We start from the raw sequence: 12,087 nt of genomic DNA, 5'->3' as shown, positions 1-12,087 counted from the left end.
ATAATATAAGACCAGCAAAAATTATTTTTAATTTTAAAAATAAAAATACATAAATTTAATAATTAATAATTTTATAAACATTATTTTATTAGAATTAACTGATTCTTACCACGTGTAGAACTTTCAGACAAATTGGACATGACATTTTCTATGGCCAATTTATATTTTTCATGAAGACAGGTTTAAAATGTCATATGTTGGATGGGACTGAGAAAAGGGAAAAATAAATAAAAGGAGGTCGGAGGTGGTGTTGGCTCTGCTTCCCATAGGCTTGCCCCTTAACCACACTAGACACAGGGTCGGCCCACTGAGAACAACTGTCATCCATCTTTTTCCTGCATTTTGCCACCTGCCTTCCGGACATGCCTGAATGACCCCCCTTCCTTCTTCAGTGCTCCACTAGGAGATCTCGATGCTGAGCCATGGGCTCTAGAAGGGAAACTGAAGCCACGTGACTGATCTCTAGCAGGCTGGATCCCAGAAGAAGCGCTCATGGTACCTGGGATGAACCCAGGCCCAGGTGCTTGATTTATGAGTAAAATCCAGTTTCCATCTGCTCAGTGGGTCCTCTTCAATCATTGTGGTTCTTTTCCTCCCCATTTGTTAAAATGAAACAACAACACAAAGCCAAGCTTGTATTTCCTTTAGCCTACGTGATACCCATGCTCCGGTCTCCTGACCCAACTCAGTGCTGTGTGTCTACGAGTACCCTAAGCTGATATGGGATCCCGTGACATCGTCCCAGACAAGGGCTTTCATTAGGAAAAAAAAAACAAACGACAACAACTTTTAGAATATAGTGTGTATATTCGAACTTGAAATATCATTTTAGTAGAAAAAATATTAAATAAGAGATCACAAACATAACCATCTTTCTTTTTTAAAGTGTAGTTGGTATACAATATTATATTAATTATATTAGTTTTAGTTATACATTAATTTGACATTTTTATATCTTATGATGTGATCACCCCACTAATTGTAGTAATCACTTGTCACCAAGCAAACTTATCCTTATACTATTGACTGTATTTCTCTTCACTTTTTCACCCATCCCCCTAAAAAGATAAGAAATACCTCGACTCCCAAATTTGTCCAACTACCTCTTTAAAAAATAGGCCAAGATACAGCACATTCTTATCATTAAAAGATTTTATCCTTTTTCTTTAAGATAAAAAGGAATACTTAACAGTCTGTGATGCAAAATAATTGCTTTACTTATGCTCCTTGGGCATCCTATTGGCCAGAATTCAATGTCTCTAAGGAAGTCAGAGTGTAAAAATGTTTTCCTTCTGTATATCCAGAAAGAAAATAAAACAGCATGCGAGAGCCACTTAGTATTATCTCTGCTCTACAGACTAGGGGAAGCTGTCTGGAAGGGGTAGAAATTAATCAGTCCTAGAAAGATCACACAAGCATATTTCATCTCAAGCTTTGGCACTCCAGTAGCGCTTTCAGGAACAAGAATGTCTAGTGTTCTCTTGATATCGACTCTTAAGATGTGAGATGATGGTTGTGGCTATGTAGTCAGAAGTGTGAGCCATCGGTGTGAGCCATCGGTGTGAGCCAACAGCTCCTTTCCTGGAACAACGGTGGAGCCTCTCAGCTAGAGCTGACAGTGGCAGTGACTGCTGAAAAGCTGAGTCGATCACTTGATTCTGTTATAAACCATCTGCAGCTCATCAATTCTACCATACGGTGGAAGTCGTAATGATTCTATATCAATTTTGTTTCTGTATAGACAGATACAGGTGAAGTCACACTCCACCTCTACTGTTTTTGCTCTCTCTGCCTGTACCATGTAGACTCCATATTTGGAAGCATTTGAAAGATGATAGATGATGATAGGTAGGTAGATAGACAGGCAACAGACAGATAGATGATAGATAGATAGATAGATAGATAGATAGATAGATAGATAGATAGATAGATAGATGATAGAAAAATAAAACAAATGAAAATGATGTAGTAAAATGCCAAATGGGGACACGTAAGACAAAAATCCACATTTTCCAAGGATATTTTTAATGCCTTCTATTTTTTTTTTCCTACAAAGAATATACCAGGATTAGAGATCAAACAGGCAATGAAATTTTATAAAATACTTTGATATAGCAATGTGGAATGAGGCAGTATGTATCAGTAATTACCTTGCTTTTGTCTGATTGTTTTACTGTTTTCAATGCATCTGAGTGATAAGATAAATATTTAGAAGATGCCAGTTAAATATTTCTCAATAAATACTAAAAGGCACCATCCGTTGATAAGCCCTTACTATAGAACAAGTATTTAAGCAGTGTCATCAGGGGAATATAAGAATGGAATCTTGGAACTTAAACCGAAGATGCTTAAAAAAAATTAATGTTTAAAATAAGCTGTAAGTGTTTGCATAAATTGGAAGAATTCAATTTTGAAAAATAACTAGTCTGAACACTGAGAGATCAGTCAGTCATGGTGAATAAATTTATCTGCCTGAAAAATTCTGACACAGCAACGTTCACAATATAATAAATGTTCACAAAATAATAAAAGCACAAACAAATTTAGTCCACCACAACACGGAGCTTACCTTGTTGTGGCAAATGAACTGCTTGGCTTTCTTTGACTATCTTATATTAGGTGCTGAGATTGAAATTGCAAGAATAGCGTATTTTATTTCTCTTCCTAACTCCATTAATTTCTTGTCTTGAAAGATCGTTACTTCCGAATCACTTTCCTTGGTACTAAATTTTAAAACTGCTTCTTTGAACGTGTTATTTGTGTAAAAACAATGCACGAGGGAATGTGTAAAACTGCAGGAGAAAGTGAGGTACAAAAGTAAGAACACACGTGCAATTGTCAAGTTCCTTGGCAAAACCCAACTCGACTTATCAGCTAGGCCACGGTGGGCAGATTACTTTACTTTTCTGCACCTGAGTTTTATAATATAAGAACGATAGTAGTACTCCCTGGTTACGTGATATAAGAATTAAATGAAATAATCTCTATAAAATACTGGCTAAGAAGCTCGACAATAAGTTAGTTCTCAGTAAATGTTAGCTTGTTTCATATTCTCATCAAGTAATTATTTGAAAAACTAAATTCAAAAGTAACTTCGAAGTGATCCAACAGTGCTGTGTCTGACAAAGCACACTCACACGGTAGACCTGCATTACAATCCTGTTCTATGTGCTAGTGATCTACTTATGAAACATTCTTTAGGAAAAAAATGTAAAAGTCATGAAATTCTTATTATCAGGAATTGTCAAATAAGCCCTCAATATTTACCAATGAGTCAATAAAATTTTTCAGGAGTAAGAAAAGCCTAAGTTTTTAGACAAAGTCCAAAAGATTATTTGACACATTTTCCACACAATCCTTTCTATCTGTAACCTACTAAAATTTTGTTTCCATCTGGACCACAACTTTAAGAAATTGGTCAGTAAGGTACCCAGTGATCCCCAATGTGGTAAGCAGACATTTCTGAACTCACTTGATCTTCCTAGTCTTTTTTTGGTCCCTGTAAGTCCTACTTCATGTCACTAAGTCACTTGAACTTAATGCTCATTGACAACTGACTGTCAGTTATGCTGGGTCTTAAACTTAATAATACTTATATCTCCAAGTTTCCTCCCTCTTTCCCTGATCATAGCATTCCAATCTCCTTTATAAATTCACCTTCCTTAAACTACTCTTCCAATAAATCTCCCATATTTGTGAGCCAATATCCGCTTCTCCTTTCACTCCAGACGACTTATTTAAGACCATGGTTTGTTACAAGACCATTTACCAAGGTATCTTTAATATACACAATCTCTCTGGCTCTTTGTATTCAGCTCCTTCTTGATGTGTCTTTTAACATTCATCTGCAGGTTTCTTTTCAACCCGCATTTCAACATACCTCAACCTGAATGAATTCTCTTCCGGTTTAGCTCTTTCATGACTTCGTACTCTGATTAATGGTGACATAAGCAACCCCATCACTCACGTTAGAAACCTGGAAGATCTCCAAGCAGCTTCCTCTTTATCGCTTTATATCTCCAAGCCATCGAAAGTTCATATTGATTTTCATTCCCAAATATTTGTTCATTTCAACCTCCACTCTTCTCTAATACCATTGACCTACTTTGGTTTTTCACTTATCTTACTACAAAAGCCTTCGAGCTGGTTTTTCTGTCATCCATTTTCTCTTTGCTAATCTAATTGCCATGATACTCCACAGTGTTCTGTTTAAAAATTTAAAAACGTGATCCCTTAAGCATCTAGTTTAAAATCCTTAGCTGCCTCCCCAGACTTGTAGGTGAGGCTCTGTGTGCATGGGGCTGTGATACCGCATGTAGGCTGCAGTCAGTCCTGACAGCTCTGTCCCACAGACCTTCAAACTCTCCTCCACGGAGCTTCGTGCCTGTCAGCCTCATCTGAAAAGTAGTACACAACCATTTTTCTTCATACCTAGATCTTCACCGCCTTACCACTCCTACTTTTCACAGCCCACACTTCTTAAAAAGAGTTAAAAATTATAATCCATTTTCTCTAGTTACTCACGTTCTGCTCACTGACAAGTTTACCATAAAATGTAGCTGCTCTCACCGGGACTCCAAATAGGCCAGTCGTGGAATTCGGCGGTGACCCCTAAGTGTCTGGTTGCTTGACTTATCACTACTGACCACTCTTGTTTCTTTAACGTTTCAAGACCCACAGTTTTAGGAAACATTTCTTTGACTTTCTGTTTTACTCGTGTTTATTCTACTACATCTTGCAGTGGTATATCTCAATCTCTCTCCCAAGTCTCTCTTTGTGGGTCAGTTCTTAAAATTCTTTTCCAGGATTCTTTTCTTGGTCATCAGGTATCTTTCCAAGCCCACTTGTTCTCAAGTATGTTTCAAGCCCAGGACACTGAGGTCCCCAACATACAAAAACAGCATTACATTCATAATGACAACGTGGAGGAGGAAGGTTGTGTTTAATTTGAAAAAATACCTCAGGTGGTTCTGGCATGTCGTCCTTCTCTGGTCAAAGTTCGTGTTCTTTCTGGCTGACCTCATTCCCCTCCCTCGTCCTTTACTAGCAGCTCTGTGCAGATGACTCACAATTTTTTTATCTCAGTTCCAACTCCATATATTCAATAGCCTTTTGCCACCTCAAACTATAGGTCCTACTGGCACTTTTAACTCAGACTCTTCAAGTTGAATTCATTACTTTGTTCTCTCCAAACTGCTTATCATCCATAAGTATCCAAGCCAAAGCCTGGGGATCATTTCATCGTCTTTCCTTTTTATTATTCACCACATCCAATGAAGCTTTCCGTCCAATCATTTCTCCTTCCTCAGTTACTCTCATTCCTTTCCATTCCTTTCTCTTCTCGCGGATATTCTCATTGTTTAGTCTTCTGTCTAGGCTATTATCATCTTGTCCTAATTACCATGCCTCCGGCTTTGCTTTCTGCAATCTATCCTCCATTCAGCTCCCAGAGTAAAATTTTAAAGTGCAGTTTTTAGCATGGTATTGCTCAGATTACAACTCTTTGAACTCCCATCATCTACAGGATAAAGTCCAAATTCCTTAGCCTGATGTTAGAGCTCCATTGTCAGCTCAGTAGAAACAAAGTTCACTGACTCAGTTTCATTTATTTATTTGACAAATATTTATTGAGTATCGCTAGGCAATATTTTAGACACGAGGTACTGAAAAAAAGAAAAAGAGACAGGAAGCTTCTAAGACTAATGGAATTTACATTCTAGTTCAGGGAGAAAATAAATACATAAACACACATACACACACACGAAGTGGTGAGTTCTATGTGAAAAAAATGAAAGCAGCGTGATGTAATTGAGATTAAATGATTACTCTATGACAGGGTTGGGAGTCAGGAAAGGCATCAAACAGAAGGTGACTTTTAATATGATATCCAAATAAATGAAGCGAGCCAGAAGTCTTGGGAAGGGCATTTTCAGTGGAAGGAACAGCACTGCGCAGGTCCTAAGGCAGAAACAAATTTTCACGTTTGAGGAACAGAGAGGAGAGCAGTGGGGTTGGTGTGTGCAGATTGAGTCCAAGACTAATGTGTCGGAGAAGTAAGGAGACAAGAGATCGTGAGACTTTATACAGCTTGCTAAGAAATTTGGATTTTACTTTTTTGGACTTTATTTCTAAGTCTGGCGCAAAATGGTAGCAGGAAGATGCGTTAGACAGATTTGTACTGTAGTAGTCATTGTGATAAGAAACGTTTAGACTTGAAATATGTTTTTAAGATGCACTAGATGAATCTTGTTAATGGACTGTATAAGGGAGAGGAGAAGATGAGAAAAATTAAGCAAAACTTCTAGATTGGAAGTTTGGAAGATATTAAGTGAATCTTCAAGTATGAGATTCTGGGAAGTTGGAGGGCTCACTATAGATTATGAACTACGGAGTATTTAGATGCCATTCAAAACAAAAGGAATAAATGAGATTACTTGGGAAAAGCAGGTAAATGTAGAAAAGGACCTTCTACTAAATCTAATAATGGATGATACAATCTCAGCGGAATTAAAAAGGAATCGAGAATACGAGGGAAGCGGTGGAAATGGGAAAAGGGAACACTGGGTTCAAGGTCTAAGCTGAGGAACCGCTGGTGTCGCAGCATCTGAGTAGGTGAGCTGGAAGGGCTGGAGGTGGTAACCAGGAAGTGAACGACTCGCAGCAAAGGGTCCAGAAATGGCACACTGCTTGTGACGACAAGCCTGAGAGAGCACCATGGCAATGCTTGGCTAAGATAAGATGAGGTGTAAGCTCATGGAAAGTAAGAAAATCAAGAAATTAAGAGACTAAAATCTGCCCACTGTTTTCTATTGCTATTTGTACCTTTGGCTCTAGATATACAAACCAGTTTTTCGTTCCTTGAAAAACGGCATTGCGTTTCACATCTCTGTCCCTTTTTTCATGATTTTCTCTCTTTTAAAACCCTATTTCAGGCCCCAGGGACACATTTACCTTTTTCCTTACCTTGATCAAACATCTCCTATTCTCTGCAGCCTTCTCAGACCCCAGCCCATGCCACTTCCTCAAGGAAACTAATCGGTTCCTCATTTTTCGCTCTGTATGTATCTCAGTTGTGGCACATATTATTAGAATTATTTATTACACCTGTATCTCACACTAGATTTTCAGTTCCTTGAAGGCAGACAACAAACCTTATTGCGTTTTACAGCCTCAGCACTTAGCAGTGCAGCACATAGTAGTAGTTTTAGCAATGTTAGTTGAACATACTCATTCAGGAGCATTTGCCAATATTAGTGTTGACTGGCTTTGAAATGGATAAGGTATTAGATGATATACTGGGGACAGAAAAAAGAGAAGGGGATGTATTTCACCATGCAATTATATTAAATACATCAGAATACAGTAGCATACTTTCGATATTGAAATGTATATCCCTAATTTTATAATTTAGGAAAGAAATCTCAAAAATGGGTAATGTAGTACTTTTTTTGTCCAGTACAGTCTGTTCATCTGCAAAAAGTAGATCTTGATCTTTCATGTGTTTCATGTTCTAACTGGCTCTCTACTTATCTTTGACTACTTGATGCTTACTTTATATGTTTATTTGTCAGGGTGTGTAACATTAGCTGCTATGATATACCACTTCCTAAATTTCAGTAATTTCATAAATTTTAGTTTTATTCCTTGCTCATATCCAGTCTCATGTGACTTAGATTTGTACAGTCATCCCAAGACAAGGATCCTCCAATTGTATGGCTCCTATACCTTTTACAGCTTTAGAATTCACCACTAAATCCCATACGATTAGCAAACAATGAGAAAAAAATGGAAGAATGACAAAGACTTTATAGAAATTAATCCTAGAAATGATGTATAACACCTGTGTCCATGTTCTATTGGCTAAAACTCAGCATTATTAAAAATATGTTATATCATGTATTTGTTAATTTGACTATTTTTCTTTACTTATTTAACAAATATTTACTGCACATTTATAATACACCGGGAACCGAGAAAGCACTCAGGATTCAGACATAAATTGAGTAGAATCATCTTTGGCCCAATAGATTCTCCAGTAGGAGAATTAGAATCTGAACAATTTTTTAAATTAATTTGCAATTAAAAATAACATTAAAGTTAAACTCAGGCTATTTTGGAAGATAATAACATCATGCAGAGAGTTTAGATAAGTTGGTTAAGGAAAACCTCCCAGAAGAAGTTGCATATAAGTTACAACATGAAATATAAATATGAATAAGCCAAAACGAGATCATCCAAGGCAGAGAACACAGCACGTGCAAAGGTCTTTGGGAGAACTGGAAGTACCAAAAGATGACCAGTGTGGCTTAGTGGAGAGTATAGGTATGATGGGGGATATATGATGGGTTGGTGCAATATGAGGCTGGAGAAGGAGCAGGTCTTGAGAAAAACAGGAAGTCTTACTTTTAAATTTAGATTTTATCCTAGGAAGAATTAAAGGTCCTTGGAGGGTTTCAAACAAGAGCTTCAGGTGATCAGAACACTATGACTGCCATACGGAAAATGAATTGGCTATGGGAAGTAGGGGACATGTGGAAACAGAGGATGAAGGCTATTGCAGTGGCCTAGGTAAATGATGACATGGTTTAGACTGGGGCTGTGGCAGTAAAGATGGAGATATATCATGGTTACTTAAGATATTTCTAATTTAAGACATATTCTGGCTATGAAATGGGCCATACTTAAAGTCAATAAGTCATGTAAATCCTTGACATGAAAAGCACCTTTAGAAATAAATGTAAAGCATTATCATAAAACTAACTATATTAGTAGATATTAGACTATGTTATTAGACATATTAAACTATATTAGACTTATATAAAAGACACTGTGGCCCTACATACCTGCAACATGATCTTTTGGTTATCGCTGTGCTTCTAACAATTCTCATGAAAGAGCGATGTCAAGAAACACTGTCTCTAAATCCAAAAAAAATCCTGTTAGATCTGAGTACAATGATGTATCCTAAACGGATCTCTCAGAATGGCGCAAGCCCATGAAAATATCATAGTTGAGAGTTTGAACAACAACAAAAAAAGTCAACCATATGGGCTTGGGATTTGAATCTGTGTTTTTAGTGACATTTGAAGGTGAAATTTTCCCCTGGAGCTTCAGATGCTTAGAAAGCTGCTTCCGTGGCTCCATTTAGCAGCTATTGCAAAAGGCGTCCAGGTGAGTTCCGTGACAGTCTCAGGGAATCCTTTGAAGGATCAACTAGTCCACAGCACCAGAGGAGGCCACTTTGCCTTTGGCATTTTCAGAATTTCAGGGACAGAGGACAACATATTGTTTTATTACCTTAGCTTAATATATAAGAATCCCGAACCCTTCAGTTTGTGAGGTGAAGTAAGCCAGTCACAAAAAGGTAAATACTGTATAATTCCACTTCTAGAATGTATCTAGGGTATTCAGATTCGAAAACCTAGAAATTAGAATGGCGGTTGTCAGGAGCTAGAGAAAGTTGCTGTTTATTGTGTATAGAGTTTCAGTTGTACAAAATGAAAATTTTTAGAGACTAGTTACACAATAATGTGACTATACTTAACATCGCTGAACTGCACACTGAGAAATGGCTAAGATAAATTTTATGTTATGTGTTTTTTACTGAAACTCTAAAAAATCAACTACATTCAAAACTTTTTAAAATTTTAAATAAAAGTTTGTAAATATATTAAAAGTAAATATTAAAAAGAGAAATAGTTACGGTAAAAGTTTCAATTCCTCAATGGATAATTTATAAAATATGAGCATGACAACATAGGTAGATTTTGTGGTATCATTTTCACTTTTTTATATTGTCATCCTAAAATCAGCCATGCTTGTTCAAAAATATTTCTCAGTAACATCAATGGATCCTGAATTCTTTGTATTATGAATCTCAATTCTGATATCATTCTAGAGTAGATATTCAGAGATGGTTTTTCAGCCAATGCAGTGTTCTATTCATTATGTAATTTTTTAGTCTTACATTTTTTTATTTGGAAAATAACTTTGGAAATCTGGCCTGTGTTCAATATAAAATATTTATCAGGCAGTTTGGCACAGGAAGCTAAGGAAGAAAAGTTGTAAAGTTCTAAATTAGGGTCAGAGATAGGGAAACTGCCTTTGCTTTTGACTCATCTCTGAAAATTATCCTCTGCCACAAGATTCTGTTTAAAACTATATATTTAAAGTCTTCTAAACTGCCTTTAAAGTCTTTACAATCTTCCTATTTGTTTTCAGTTCCTTCCCACCGTTTTCTAATCCCTGAATTCATAAATTAATGAATTCTCATTCATTCCAAGTTCATTTGAAGATGTGTATTGCTAGCTGACCAAGACAAAGCATCGTCCTCTGTGGGCAGGTTTTGGTTGTTTTTTTTTTTGTTTCTGTTTTTGTTTGTTTGTTTATTTAAAACTCAGACTTAGATATGCTCAGATGGCAACAAAGCAGAATCTAAGATTAAGATGAGGGTAGTGATGTACTTGCTTCAGATGCAAAGTCTCCAAAATATGCAGTAATCAAAAGAAATAAAACTTTACCGCAATATTTTTGAAAATCCATGTTGAACGAAATATCAGAATTTTAAATTAAGATGAGCTGTTCTTGTTTGTTTTACGACCGTGAGTTACTGGGGAGAGAGCGAGAAGTCATTTCCAATTGGCCCCCCATTCCGGGTCACTGGCTGTCATCACTGGAGAGGTTTATGAGAGTTGACAATTTTGAACAAACTGCCCAATGCAAGAGTTTTATTTATAGTCATCATTTTGATTGTGGAGCTTTTATTAACTTTTTCCACTTGGCTCAGATTATGGGAGGATATTTCGATAAGGATATTTAAGGCATAGCTTTTTCCTTTTGTGGCAGCTCCCCTGTGATTTGGCAGGGCACTGAGGGACGGAATCCTACTTAGCCTACATCTCAGCAGCTTATGGTGGGAGAGCAGTGTGAGGCGGGGAGGCTTCTTCTTGGGGCTTTCTCCGGGAATGTTCCCCACCATAGGGATTGAACAAGATGGAGTCTTATCAATTCTTGGCCATTCTTGACCAAATTTTTTTTTCCCAGTTTTTGACATTTTGTCCCCAAGTCAGCAACACCTCACAATATCATTGCTCAAAATGGAAAATGGACTCAAAGCTAAATAACTTCATCTTAAAAATTCAACGTCATATCCTTTCAGAAAATAGTATTTAAATTCTCAGTAACTGATTTGTATTGGGTAAGAAGACATGGTGCTCTTTAAAGAGACCGAGCAGTCAAAAATTGTCCTTCAAACAACCTTTGCTTTCATTTTCCACTGATACCTTCTCTATTGTGTTGGTCCCCAAGTACCAACACTAGACTTAGGTGTATTTCTCTAGTGGGGGATATTAGCTGGTACTCATAGTCACACTATCAAAAAATCTCTGTAGCTGGCTTTGCCATGGTTCCTCAAATGTTTATCTAACCAAGTCCTTCAGGTTTAAGGACATTTGTTTTTTTTTAAAGCTTAAAATGCAAATGTTATCCTGGAAGGTTAAGAAAAGCTGATGTCAACCATTAACCTTAAAATCAACAATTAACAGCTCAATCCAAATGAGTTTATAATGTTTTCTTTAATAATAAATGGACCAGTGGTTGTTGAATTTTCTGAGTTACTAGTACCGGAATTTGGGGTGACATTGAAGGGATTAAAAGGTGAATGCCAGTTCTTTTAAGAGCAATTTTTAATACATTCCATTAAAACCCTATTCGCTTGGCATTGTTTTTGTACTATTTGAAGGTTTGAGTAGAAATGTTTATTTCCCTGACTTTGTCTTATGAAATAAAATACAAACACAAAGGAGTTAAAAATTCCCAAGGTTGTAGTAAAAAGGGATCCTTTCGGTGGCATCGGCTGACTTCTGACCTAAAGGAACACGTTCCGTTCCATCCCACCAACGTATCTCAGATTCAGACTGTTTTTTCCTGGCAGACATCACAATATATAGTATAAATTCCCAGTTGTTGCAAAAATAAATTTTTCATGTTAACCAAAATATATTGGCAAAACTAAGTATTGTTTCAGATCCTAATAAAAATAACTAGAATGAACCCTGAACTCTTCTAGGGCAGGAAACTGTCTTGTCA

The sequence above is a fragment of the Pteropus vampyrus genome, unplaced genomic scaffold, assembly GCF_000151845.1.
Source record: "Pteropus vampyrus isolate Shadow unplaced genomic scaffold, Pvam_2.0 Scaffold93, whole genome shotgun sequence".
NCBI classification, from domain to species: Eukaryota; Metazoa; Chordata; class Mammalia; order Chiroptera; family Pteropodidae; genus Pteropus; species Pteropus vampyrus.
The sequence above is the reverse complement of the archived record's forward strand: the minus strand, read 5'-3'. Positions refer to the sequence as shown.